The sequence below is a fragment of the Sus scrofa genome, chromosome 4 (assembly GCF_054392235.1).
Source record: "Sus scrofa isolate SSC_HxYL_T2T_F1_AM1 chromosome 4, Sscrofa_HxYL_maternal_Yorkshire_Landrace_v2.0, whole genome shotgun sequence".
NCBI lineage: Eukaryota > Metazoa > Chordata > Mammalia > Artiodactyla > Suidae > Sus > Sus scrofa.
In genome coordinates this window covers 10,289,480-10,303,538 of record NC_139386.1, presented here as the reverse complement: position 1 = coordinate 10,303,538, position 14,059 = coordinate 10,289,480, and the positions used below count along the sequence as shown (strand labels likewise).

Genomic DNA, 14,059 nt, shown 5'->3' with positions numbered 1-14,059 from the left:
AACAAGCAAAGCCTCAGCCCACTAATGCACAATGCAAGATGCAAGGAGCTTGCTTTGATGGGCCCTTTGATGTAGTACTCAGTGGCTGCTGCAAAACCTGAGAACTCAGCTGCCTGCAAGGTCCACCCTTCTCACTTTGATTCTTTCATTTTCTAAAACTGCCAACACTAAGCTAGGATCCCTAATTTAAATACAAGAAGCTGAAATACCTAAAACAATTTTCCACTGCAAATTAATAAAGGTTTGGTGCAGAGCATGAAGAAACCAGTGTATCTGAATGGTGGTCAGGGCAGTGCTGCTGAGCTCCTGTTGCAACCACCACCATCTCCCTTGAAAGAGGCTGGACCGGCCTGCTCACGCTAATCAAACTCAATTAACAGTGTTCATCTGGAGGCCAGCAAAGGGCGGAGAAAACACCAGGAACGACAAATGCAAATGTTCTAAACTTGAACGCATTCAGACAGCGAGACAGAAAATGTGAAGAAACAGATTCTCCCATGATAACCCCGCCATTTAAAAGCAAAGCTTTAAATGAACTTTATGCATCTCTCCACAGCACGTTATCCAGCCCTGGGACCTGAAAATGATCCCATGGGGAGATGCAGAATGAAGAGTGGCCCATTTCTTCAAGATCTTTTTCCTTCTCAAGACACCTAAACTTGAGCCTTTTATTTATTTATTTATTGTCATTTCTTGGGCTGCTCCCATGACATATGGAGATTCCCAGGCTAGGGGTCGAATCAGAGCTGTAGCCGTCGGCCTACGCCAGAGCCACAGCAACGCGGGATCCAAGCCGTGTCTGCAACCTACACCACAGCTCACAGCAACGCCGAATCCTTAACCCACTGAGCCAGGCCAGGGATCGAACCCACATCGTCATGGTTCCTAGTCGGATTCGTTAACCACTGAGCCATGATGGGAACTCCGAACTTGAGCCTTTTAGAGGCTGGCGCATCTGACACACTGCGGTATTTATGCCTCCCTCACCGCCATCAGTCTCTGCACCGCTCAGGTGGGAGGAAGCTGCTGTGGTGGACAGCCCTGGTCGAAGTCACCGAGCAGCTGCCTCTGCACACATGTAATGAATAATTCTCCCTGCACCCAGTTCCACCAAGATTTGTCCTTGAGCTTGAGCCTGCCGCGCTATTTGAAGAGCTGGTGACAACTATGGCCCTGTGCTTGCAAGAACTGTGCTCAAAAAGTCGCTCGTCCCCTCTGTCCCTCGCAGACTGCTGCTGTCCTGAGCAGCCAAGAGGACCCCAGACAGGTGCAGCAGCAGGGCCTAGGGCTCAGACTCAAGCCTCCCTCCCTGACTCCAAGGGCCCCTCACAGCACAGGTATGGGGCACCACACAGCTGAGGCTTCCATGTTACCTCTTAATGACAAGGATACAAACCCCAGGTGACAATACTGAAATGGTTAAAGAGGCCCAATATGAACGTTACCTATAATAATAAAAATAAACGTCCAACAGCAGGGGAATGGTTACTAAATTAAGGTACATCCACACAACCGAAAACCGTGCAGCCGTTAAGTAGTTTGCAAATGTCCAGAATAAGCAAACCCCTAAAGTCAGAAAGTAGATTCGTTGAGGAAGTGGGGGTGGGGGCAGGTATTGGCAGAAAATAGGGAGCAACTGCTAACAGGCACAGGGCTTTGGGGGGTAGTGATAAACACGTCCTGAAACTCATGGTACAACTCTGTGAATATACTGAAAACCAGTGGACAGTGTAATTTCAGTGGAAGCAGTACAGTATGCGAATTACAGCTCCATGAAACTGTTATTATAAATAACGCGTTGGGAGACTAATGACACAATGAAATGTTAAATATAATGTTTAGGGGAAATGGCAGTTTTAAAACAGATTAAGAGTACCCCACTTTTGTGAAACATGAAACACACGCACACACATGCAGGTTTTCCCGCCACCACGACTGCAGCTGGTTAACGTCTACTAACCAATTAAATCATAAGGCAGCCACCATGGTAAGCATTCTCCATGCATTTCTCACATACTGTCTGAATAGCTGACCGAGGAGTTCCCGTCATGGCTCAGCAGTGAACGAACATCCATGAGGACACAGGTTCGATCCCTGGCCTCACTCAGTGGGTTAAAGATCCGGCGTTACTGTGAGCTGTGGTGTAAGTCGCAGACGTGGCTTGGATCCCAAGTTGTTGTGGCTGTGATGTAGGATGGCAGCTGTAGCTCTGACTTGATCCCTAGCCTGGGAGCCTCCATATGCCGCAGGTGCAGCCCTAAAAAAAAGACAAAAGAAAAAATAAAAAGAGAGAGAGAGAGAGGAGTTCCCACCATGGCTCAGTGGCTGACGAATCTGACTAGGAACCATGAGGTTTTGGGTTTGATCCCTGGCCTTGCTCAATGGGTTAAGGATCCAGCGTTGCTGTGAGCTGTGGTGTAGGTCGCAGACACGGCTCGGATCCCGCATTGCTGTGGCTGTGGTGTAGGCCAGCGGTTACAGCTCCAATTCGACCCCTAGCCTGGGAACCTCCATATGCCGCGGGAGCGGCCCAAGAAATGGAAAAAAAAAAAAAAAAAAGGAAAAAAGAATAGCTGCCTGCGATTGGTACTGTGATAGACGAGGAAACAGCCAGGACATATGGAAACCAGAAAAAAAAAAAAAAAAAGACTTTGACTGTGGCCGTACCATTGGTATGACTGGTACAAAAGAGCTTCAAAACCGGGACCATCAGACCAGAGCCCGCGTGTGCTCTTAACCACATGCTCTATGATACGGCGGCCGACGGGCTTCAGAGCAGTGAAAACACAAGTGACTCGACCTTGATCTGACTCAGCACAAAAGCCTGTATCAATTTTCAGAGTAAGGGAGGAGAAGAAATACGTGTGATTTTGCCAAATAAAAGTAAGAGGTTCTAGGCACGGCTGTCTGTGTTCTAGGCATCAACTGCCCTGCCACCAACACCCTGACCATACAACTTTGCACCAAATCATTTCCAAGGGGGAGATGGGCAGTGCTGTGGCCAAAAGCTGTAAAAAACCAATGAATTCGTTATAGCTCAGTATAAGCTCCTAACAGTTGGAAAAGGGAAGGCCGCCTAGACTGGCTGCAAGTCCAGAGCCATAGGTTCCTGATTGCTGATAGTTGGAATAGGGCTTCTGCCAAAATCATCCCCTGGAAGCCCTGGCTGCTCTGAGGGTTTCAATTCAGACCCTGTGGCCATGCCACTTCCTAAACCTGAACTCAAGATTGTGGTGGGCGAGCTCCCTAACTCTCTGAAGGCTGGCATCGTCCCCACTCCCACCATCACTGCTCCGGCTCCGGCAACACAATAGCTCCCTGAGCCACTTCGATAAAATGCCTTCCAGCGCTGTCCCCAAGCTGTCTTGGTCACTCCTCTTGAGATGTGGCACCCAGCTGGGGGGAGACAAGCTGGGAGCCTCCCTTGTTGAGGACACCACAGGACTTTGCAGCTCAGACTGGCCTCTCTGAACAACTGCTACACTGTCAAGAGCAGAGCAAGGATCCAGGACCTGGGATTTATTCATTCCACTTCCGAGGGGCTACTGTGTCAGAGGCCCTCGAGGTCAGCTGGTCCCAATCCATCAGCTTACAGCTGCACAAAGTGGCCTAGGCGGGTGGCCATGCAACTGGCTCAAAGCTCCACAAGTGACACTGGTCTCCTGTACAAACGTGTTACTGGCTCGTGTTAAATGGGTACCAAAGACTTTAGTTATTTTTCCAAAACTTAAAAGTTGAGTGTCCTTTACATTTTTGGGGGGGGGGGGAGCTCTGAAATAGAAACTAAACAGAAAAACACATAAATGCACTATTTCTTTCAACAAAAAAACACATTTGCCCACCTATGATACGCTGCACTCTTCTCTGGAGCAGCCTCAGACCGTGTCATCCTAAGTTCTCCTTGGAGAAAAACCCACAGGAACCAGTGAGGAGCCGTATTTATTAATCAACTAGGGCAACACAACCCCATTTTTTCAAACAACTTTTAAGTCAACGCATCCAGCAGCCCTAAATCAACACTGCCCCCCTGACCTGCCCCCACAGGGAGGGATGTTAGATGTCACAGCTATCGCCCTGGCTTTCAAGGAGAGATGGTTGGAATCTAATCCCTCAATCTGTCAAACAGGACATTTTCACTGCAGCTGGACCCAGCTGGAAATGAATCTCTCCACACATACCCCCCCAAAGAAACATAAAAAACATTTAACAGAGAAAGACAGAGAGAGGCAGATTGATCACTTCATCAAATCACACCGAAGAGGCATGAAATAGAGCCGACACCACAGCCACGGGGCTGCCGCCCCATCTAATGGAAGCCAGTCTCCCTTCCAGCCTGTACGTTCCCACCGTGGGCCTTTGCTCAAAGGGTGTCCTCTGCCTGGAATGTTCCACTCATCCATCCTTCAGGGTCTAGGTCAGAAAGGATGGTCTAAGACCCACGCAGCTGGCACGAGGTGTGGCTTCATGTGTATTCCCAGAGCAATGAGAACTGTCTTCACAGCCCTGCCCACTGTCCCTGCCACGTAACAGGGGGTGAGCTCTGCGCCCTCTCCCCAGGCCCCCTGCACCTGCGAACGCCTTCTGAGCAGAAATCATGTCCAATTCATTCTGTTACCTCTCCCTCGGCATCCACCACTGAATGGGCCCACGGCAGGTGCTCAAACAATGTCAGAATCAAACTGAACTTCCTGCCTTGGGGAATTTGTCCTGTGGGTGAGCTTTATGGTGGCTCACTGTTTCCACGCCCATATTAAATGTGCATTTCTGTCTCTCGGGGAAGGTGGGGGAGAGTAGAGGATTCTAGCAAATAAATCCAAGGTGTATTTTTTGTCACCTGAGAACACTGTCTGTCTTTACATACGATACTTCCTGAGCCTATGAGTGCCTCCAACTGAAAATTACACACGAAGTCATGAAGAATATGCTGAAGCCAAGTCTTCGTGGCTCCAGAGTGCTTCTGAAGGTGCAAACACACCTATTTCACATCTACCCTCACTTATTCCTCAGCAGCAGTTGGTATCAAAAATGGGCTTTGGCATCAGAAAAATCTGGGTTCAAAACCTGCATCCACCACTTTTCTAGCTGTGACCTTCCCTGGACAAGCTGTTCCAATGCTCATTTCCCCAAGGTGCAAAATGAGGGTAAAACCACTTTCCAGCAGACTGGTGCCGGGAATAGACGGAATACATAAGGGGCCTAGAACCCAGAAGGCACACCTCCCATGGCAGCTACTGTTAAATTTAAGTGAGTTCCAACGTCAAGGAAGCGAGGAGGGCTGCTTTAGTTAAGGAAGAGATGAGGGGTGGCTACTCTGATGGTAAAAGCAAGGAAGGCCCCTATCACCACTGGGACCACATCCTGGAAGGTGAGCTGACATTACAACGTCGTCGTGCTCTCAGACCATCCCTCTGAGCCACGACGGAAGTGCCAAACCCAGAGCAAGGGTTGCAGGAAGGCAGCCTGTGGAGAGGAAAGTACGCTGGCTCGGAGCACGCCGTGCTGCCCAGGTCGGCCTGGTCAGTTACCTCACCTTCCTGGGCACCAGCTCACCCCGAGCTGGTCAAAGTCACACAGTCAGCCTTCAAAGCCCAACTCCTGGGTTAAAGAAAGTCACATAGTTAGCCTTCAAAGCCCAACCCCTACTGGTGACTCCCAGTACTAAACTTTGCTCAATACTCAACATGTCGACCCCGACACTGAGGTTTTAGGGAACCAGCCTGCAAACATGGCAGCTAAGTCCACAGACGGCAGAATCTGGCAGACATGAGATTCAACCTCACTTCCTAGCTCTATCAGTGCAGAAGTTACTTAATTTCTGAGCCTCAGTTCCCTCATTTATAAAAACCTAACAGGAATTAAGAGGCAAGTATGAGCTAAACATGCACATGGGTTAGCACAGTGACCTAGTCAAGGGTGCTAAACCCTCAAGATGGTGCAGCTGTCATTATAACCAACCATATTAAAAGTACAAAAAAAGCATTTAAAACACACATGCCCAAACCAAGACACAGGTGTACCTAGACACACATGCACTTCGCACATCAAATGGAGAGAATGATCAGAATCCACAAAAGCTGACAAGTAGAAAGACGGAGTTCCCTTGTGGCTCAGCAGGTTAAGGAGCTAGCACTGTCACTGCAGCAGCTTGGGTCGCTGCTGTGGTGAGGGTTCAATCCCCGGCCCAGGAACAGCCAAAAAAGAAAAAAAAAAAAAAAATTAGAAAGATGGGAGGCCCAGAGCCAGAGAACCACAGAGTGGGTCCCCGAAGACTTCTATAGGGTTAAGGTCTAGGATGCTCTGTCAGAACCACTAAGTCCAGAGACCGTGTGATGGAAAGCCTTACACTAGGAGGCTTACAGGGAGAACAGAGATAGTGCTGTGGCTATTTCAAATCCAAAAGCAAAAGCCTCTCTCTGAAGCTTCACGGTTACTTGGTTTGAGGTCAGGGTTGTTAAAGGGTCATATTATTTCAGGACCAATTTATTGAACTTTTTATTCCACTTTAGTCAAACGACCTGATTTCTCAGGGCTTCTGGTGAAACTTCTTGCTTCTGCTCTACATTTTTCTGGTACTTGCACCAAAGACACCAGATGCTGGGGCCATCCCAGGTCTCTGTGCCCATCACCACTGGCAGTGGGTAGAATGGATACATAGTCCCCTCACGCCCGGCAGAGAAGGGCAACCTCAACTTACGCATAAACCCATCCGCCCCACCTACACTTCAGAATACACAATCCCATATCAAATAACCACTTTTACACCGTGTCTCTGATGCTGTGATTGCGGCTTAGTTTATGTTGTTGTTTTTACACTGTCAAATGAAAAATAATACAAAGACCTAATTTTACTTCAGCACTTTAAAAATTTCAAAATTCCAAACCCAAAATGGAATTTAACACCATTGGCAATGCTTTTGGAAGTATTCCAGAATGCAAAAGAACTTTTCTCTTTTTTTTTTGCCTTTTTTGTCTTTTTGCCATTTCTTGAGCCGCTCTTGCGGCATCTGGAGGTTCCCAGGCTAGGGGTCAAATCGGAGCTGTAGCTGCCGGCCTACGACACAGCCACAGCAAGGCAGGATCCGAGCCCTGTCTGTGACCTACACCACAGCTCATGGCAACCCCATTGAGCAAGGCCAGGGATCAAATCTGCATCCTCATGGTTCCTAGTCGGATTCCTTAACCACTGAGCCACGATGGGAACTCCCAAAGAACTTTTCTTTTTCGTCTTAAAAAAATCCCCTTTATTCTAAACAGCTGAGAATAGAATAAAAGGCCTCCCTTTTCTCCTTAATCTCACCCTACTCCCTTACTCCCCCTACTCCTACTCTCACCTTTCTACTTCCCTTCTTCCAAGTCCAAGGGTGACCTTTATTCATTTCCCCACCAGGAGAAGCCCATTAACACGCCAATGGCCACTCACAGCGTGAAGGCACAATTTTCATCTCCTTTTCATTACAAGATACTTTAGAAAAAAATTTTATATAAACGTTTAACAAATTTTCAGTGGCTGGACAATTTTTTGTTTGTTTGTTTGTTTTTTGCTTTTTAGGGCCACACCTGTGGCATATGGAAGCTCCCAGGCTAGGGGTAGAATAGGGGCTACAGTTGCCTGCCTACACCACAGCAACACCAGATCCGAGCCTCCCCTGCGACCTGCACCACAGCTCAACTACTCCAAATCCTTAACCCGCTGAGCGGGGCCAGGGATCAAACCTGCATCCTCATGGATACTAGTCAAGCTCATTACCTCTAAGCCACAACAGGAACTTCCAGAAATGTCTTTTAAAAAGGGAAAACAATAAAGTGACGAATTGATTAAGGAAAATGTATTCACATTACAGAGAGAACTAACAATGACAGCCTTCACCAAGATTTTCATGTAAAATGTTGAAATTACAGAAGAAATTACAATTATACATCCACTGGAGACTATCTTTTTATCTACCCGTCACTTCCTAAGGGCTCCCCCACTATTCAAACCAGGTGGGTTACTTAAAAGGTTATTTTCCGAAGAATTATAACCCAAAAGGCTGGATTGGATCATCTTCAGGTGACGGGATAATAGGTGATTTTCCCTTTCTCCTTTATTTCTACCATGAACAGGCATGGCCTGGAACAATAATTTCTAAAAGTTACGGCAGAGAGGTTTCTGACTAATGGTCACTTTACCAAAAGAGTAATATTTTCGCCGAGCACACTGATAAAGTGACGCTCTATCACAGACTTCCAGAGGGGCTCATTCTGTGCTGATTCTGGATGGCTCATCAGGTGGCCAGCACAGCGCCGTCCTGCCCAAGCAGACGGAGGGCAGCCACGACCCACAGCAGGGCCCATTGAACACCACAGGTGCGGACCGGGGGTGCGGGCCAGGGGTGCTCAAGGATGGGCCCCGGGAACCGTGGTTGGGAAAGGTCGCTTCAAGTGGTGACATGCACGCTCGGTCCAGAAGGACATGTAGGCGCTCAGCCGGCACAGGGCAAGGAAAGCGGGGAGAAGGCAAGGAGGCCTCCAACAGCGGGAGGCTCCACGTGGCTCCAGCTCCTTCAGGCGGCAGAGAAGGAGGGCAGAGGGGCAAAGGACCCTAGGCTTGGCCGCCAAGGAGAATGGACACTGCCCCATCAACCGCAGAGAGCAACACACACGCGGGCAGCCCTGTACACATACGACGAGTCCCACTCTAAAGAGGTACACGTGCAGGACTTCCCGTCGTGGCGCAGTGGTTAACGAATCCGACTAGGAACCATGAGGTTGAGGGTTCGAACCCCGCCCTTGCTCAGCGGGTTGAGGATCTGGCGTTGTGGTGAGCTGTGGTATAGGTTGCAGACATGGCTCGGATCCCGAGTTGCTGTGTCTCTGGCGTAGGCTGGTGGCTACAGCTCTGACTGGACCCCTAGCCTGGGAACCTCCAAGTGCCACAGGAGCGGCCCTAGAAAAGGCAAAAACACACACACACAAAAAAAGGGGTTACACATGCATTTCCAGGTAACACCAATCGGGTGTATCAAGTGCCCTTCCTGGGTAATGGGAAAAGAAAAGCACTTCATTCATTTTATTACTCAAGTCTTCTACACGCCTCCGCCTGAACTCCACTTAAATCCAGCCAGAGGTGAGGGACAACGTGTGGGGCCGGTCTCTCGTTTTTCAACTGGAAGATGAGTAACCAAATCTGAACAGAGCTTCATGCCATAAAGCGAAGGCAGCTACCTCGGTGTTATTCCAGTTCCTCGAAACCTCCGTGACGGCTTAAAAATCACTTCTACTCGCAGCATGCAGTCCGAACAAACTTGTTTAACAGCTCGGGGAAAACAAAACACAAAATGAATGAAAGACCTTTTACATTTTGTGTGTGGCGACTTCCTGTTCCTCTCGCTCTCTGGCAGCCCTGGACCGCAGCACAGAGCACTTTTCACACGACAACGTCAACACAGACCCCTTTCAAGCCTGGAAAAAATGGGCATCCTCTCCAACAGCAACGGCTCTCCGTTTCCTAAGACGAAAGAGCAATGAGAGGGAGGATAACCGCCCCATTAACAAAGCACTCTTACCACAAATAAACCAACCTTCCCTTTCTGTGATACGACCACACACCGGATCGCCACACCTCGGATCCTTCAGAACCCCAAACCCCTCTCCTTTCCTGCGCTGCCTTCCTGGGCTCCTTCTCAGTCCCCAAACTCTCTGGCCACAGTGCTGTGTCACTGACACAAGAAACCTGAAGGCGCGGGATCTATTCTCTCCTCCCTTCGGAGCGAACTGAAGTCTACTTCCCACCCCTTAATTTCTCCCCTACCGTGAGCAGTATCTCCCCCAAACTACTGGCTCAGTAACTCCCTTGTTTTTCGTGTGTTGGCCCCGGTCATCTTCGCCACCAGCACGACCGTTAACTGGACACGTATCACGAAGCAGACCCTCCGCTGGTCACTTAAGTAGATTAATTCATTTCATCCTCACTAACATTCGAGAAGGTCAAGTCCTACTTAACAAATGGAAAAAAGAAGGCTCAAAGAAACGGAGGCAGAGAGGTGTACAGGAAACTGACCCAAACCCTGGCTGGTCACACTTACTTCTGCTCAGAACTGGCAGAGGGAGCCACAAGCATCACCCTATTTATGTACACTGGGATATGGGATTCCAAAGCCAGGCGTCAACAGGGTCTGGAGCGTAGACAGTCACCCAAGTGAGAAAAGACATGGAAAGAAAAGAGCTGGGGGCAGATTCTGGGCAGGACTGGCGCCTCCTACGGTGATGAAGGGTATTGCAGCCCTGCTGCCGAGGCCTTGTTCATGCCCCACCCTACTGGTGACTCCTGGGGCTCTTTGATCCTGGAGAGATATTAGAGGTCTCCTGGGAAAGCCCTGTGAACACATCCCCGTGCAAGTGAGAGCCAAAACAAGAGATGCATAAAACTGTTAGAGAAGCCACTACTTTTCAGCACGGCTAAGTCAGGCCAACGACTTGCACTAAATTGTCAGGATGTTAAATTAAAAAACATGCAAACTGCGGGCACCTTAATGTTTCTGAAGCCTGATTACTAGGATACGAGATTTCCAGTGAGATATGGGAATGGAGGCCCAGGATGGGGACAAGCAAGATGCCTTGGGGCCTACTTGACTTCAAACACTATCCGAGCACTGCCCACCAGAGTGAAACACCTGGGATCAAAACACTGCAAAAAAGAAGCCTCAGAAACAGCTCTTTCAAAACAATCAGGAATGTTTACTTAAAGGATAAGTGATCAATCAATCCAAGGAACTGATTCTCGCCTTACAGTAGGGGGCAAAGAGGCAGGTTACACAAAGGTGTGTGTGTTCCTGTGTGCATGTGCATGTGTGTGAGATGCTGCAGATCAATGGTTCCCGTCCTTGCCACTCACAGCGTGGCCTCTGGACCAACAACAGCAGCATCACCTGAGAGCTTGTTCTAAACCAGAATCAGCATTTTAACAAGTCCCCCAGGTAATCTACATGCACAGTAAAGTTTGAGAAACACTGGCCTCTGTCTAGGAAATGCGTTCAAAACAAGCTAATTAAAGACATGGTAAGAAACTAAAGGGGTTCCCACTGTGGCTCAGTGGGTTAAGGATCAGCACTGCCATAAGCTGCAGTGTAGGTCACAGATGCAGCTCGGTTCTGGATGTTGCTGTGGCTGTGCCATAGGCCACCGCTACAGCTCCAATCTGACCCCTGGCCAGGGAACTTCCACATGCTGCAGGTAAGGCTATACAAAGCAAAGAAGAAAGAAACTAAAGGAATGCCTCCTATGTACCAAATCACAAACACTGAGGCAGGATGAATGGTGTCCACATGTATCATGCCATGTAACAGAGGATTCAGAAAACCTGCAACCTCTTATGATTTGGGAGGTACATGGTAAAGCCAACCAAAGGGAAACACAGCTCTTCTGGACAGACCTCATTTCAATTAATTATCAAAAAAAAAAAAAAAAAAAAAAACCAAAAAAAGTACCTATTTGCATCCTCAGTTTAAAAAAAAAAAAAAAAATGCTAGAGAGGCAGAAAGGAAAATTTTACTCGGAACCCAAACCACACATCGAGACCCTGAAGAACAGTGGAATAATATTAAAACCCAAATGAAATCTACCAGAGAACAATTAAAAGGAGCTACTTCTCCATCAAAGAGCTCCAGTTAGAAGCAAAAATCTCCCCCCATAAGAAAACAGAGCTGGAGGGCTTCAGCAAAACCCAGGCTTACAAGTGACTCTCAGGGTGTTCCCACTGTAGTGCAGTGGGTTAAGAATCCAGCTGCAGTGGCTCAGGTCACTGCAGAGACGTGGCTTCAATCCCTGGCTTGGCACAGAGGGTTAACTGATCCAGCATTGCTGCAGCTGTGACTTGGATTCAATCCCTGACTCAGGAACCTCCACATGCCACAGGTGCAGACATAAAAAAAAATAAAATAAGTGACTCTCAGAGCTGACCGCAGAGCCCACAGGTTACAGGGAACTGACAATTCCAGCCCAACAACAGGACAAAAGGGTCATAAGACCCATATATATGCTGTCTTCAAGAGACCCAGCTCACTTCTAGGGACACATATAAATTGAAAGTGAGAGGATGGAAGAAAATATTCCATGCAAACGGGAATCAACAGGACAAAAGGGTCTCTTCCCAAGCAAGCTGCTTACTTATGTTGGCAAAACCAGCCTTCAATGAAACATCAATAATTAAATAGCACTCGACAGGAATTAATAATGCAATAAATGGGCTATACTGGGGAGCTTCCCCCTTACTGTAAGGGGCTTGAAAAAAAAAATTATCAAAGACGATGGGTTTTTTTTAACAGCCATTGCAAACACAAAACGCACAGCTTGTCTGTTTGTCAAAGTCTGCAAGTTGGCACCAGAACAGGAAAAGTCCACAATGTTTCTAATAAGAAATCATTGGCTCTTAAAAAACAAACAAAAACAGTTATATTTTTCTGGAAAAAAATCAACCACATAAAGCCTCCAGCAAGGAAACACAGGGCAGCAAACGAAAATCACAAGGTCAGCTCCAAGGACATGGTTCAGGGGTCAGCACGCTGCCCCTCCCCCAACAGGCGTTCCTTGCACTGGGAGGTCAGGGGGCACCGTAGGGGTATGCTCTCTCCCCCCCCCTCAACTTTCCAGCCAGGGCTAACAGAAGGAAAACCAAATTGAGGGTCAGGAGAAGAGCATTCCAGCTCTACCACTTACACTAAAGCCATCTGACGCCCTGCAGGTCCTAGAAGTTACTCAGCAGTTAACAATGACCAGTACATACAACGGAGCCAGGACCAGAAGAGAAAGGAGGGAGATAGAAAGAGACCCCAAATGACCCCCCTGAACGGGAAAGGACGACGAAAATGCGAAAATACCCTTCTTTCCCTTCCAGATGGCCCAAGCCCTTTGCCGTAGAGGCTCTAGGACCTCCTCTCTCCCGAATCATCCAGAAACAATATAAAGACCTCCTTATATCCAATCTTTAGGCTCAATGTCTCCCCACGGTGCCACTCAGCACTGACGGGCTCATGAGAAAAGCCTGGGTGTGCGCCAATGCTCTCATTCATTCATTCCACAGATCTGTGTTGTGATTCAGATGTTCGTGTGACCGGTGCTGGGCGGGGAGGCCCTGCAGCAAGGATCTCAGGTGAACAGAAGTGAGAACACACCCTGCACTGTGGACAAGGCATCCTGCTCTAAGTGCTTGGAACAGACCCCAAACAAGGGCATGCCAGCCAGGCCAGTGCACAGGGCACCAATTAAACGGAGCACTAAAATGCACCCTGTGAAGTAACCAGGGAGAGAAAAATACATCCTAGTATTCTCCCCGAGGGGCCTTCTAAACGGGGCTGGGAGAAACAGAGTGACAGCTTCTCAGGGTAAGATGGTGAGATTTCTGTGGGGCACGTCAGGTTAACTACATACATGTCTAAACGGCCTTCTCCCAGAAAAGTGAGCTCACCACCTGCATGGCCCTTGCCCTTGTTTGGCCAGCCCAGGTACGCACGTCTGGGGTGGGAGGAGAGCTGGCTGGGAGGGAGAGGGAGATGCAGCCTTGCCAGCAGCAATCGCTTTCTCTGAGGCCCCTGCTGCTGGATAACTCTATCACTCCCAGGGGGCTCTCCTGGTCTCAGGCTGAACCCCACTTGGAGAAAGGGGCCTCTGAACAAATGATACAACAACTCAATGAGTACTAAATGAGTCACACATGCTCTTTCTTTTCTTTTTTTTGTCTTTTTGCCTATTCTAAGGCCGCTTCCTGCGGCATATAGAGGTTCCCAGGCTAGGGGTCTAAATCGGAGCTGTAGCCGCCGGCCTACACCACAGCCACAGCCACGCCAGATCCGAGCCACATCTGTGGCCTACACCACAGCTCATGGCAACGCCGGATCCTCAACCCACTGAGCAAGGCCAGGGATCGAACCTGCAACCTCATGGTTCCTAGTCAGATTCGTTAACCGCTGGGCCACGAAGGGAACTCCCTCACAGGTGCTCTTTAAATAGGCACTGCATAACCACTACAAATAAAAAACCAGCACGACATAGTCATTATGTAGATTTCAGTCTAGTTCTAGTCTAG

The 14,059-nt window shown here is 48.6% G+C and overlaps 1 protein-coding gene and 1 long non-coding RNA gene across 11 annotated transcripts in view; both read right to left on the bottom strand.

The window, feature by feature from the left end:
- ASAP1 (ArfGAP with SH3 domain, ankyrin repeat and PH domain 1) overlaps positions 1 to 14,059 on the bottom strand; it is a 344,867-nt gene that overhangs the window by 230,005 nt on the left and 100,803 nt on the right. The gene's annotated exons all lie outside the window — the stretch shown is intronic.
- On the bottom strand, positions 6,943 to 13,623 carry LOC146403665 (uncharacterized). Its single transcript, XR_014843351.1, has 2 exons — positions 8,917 to 13,623; positions 6,943 to 7,019 (listed from the first exon to the last, which is right to left on the bottom strand). It is a non-coding gene; the product is annotated as an uncharacterized LOC146403665 (long non-coding RNA).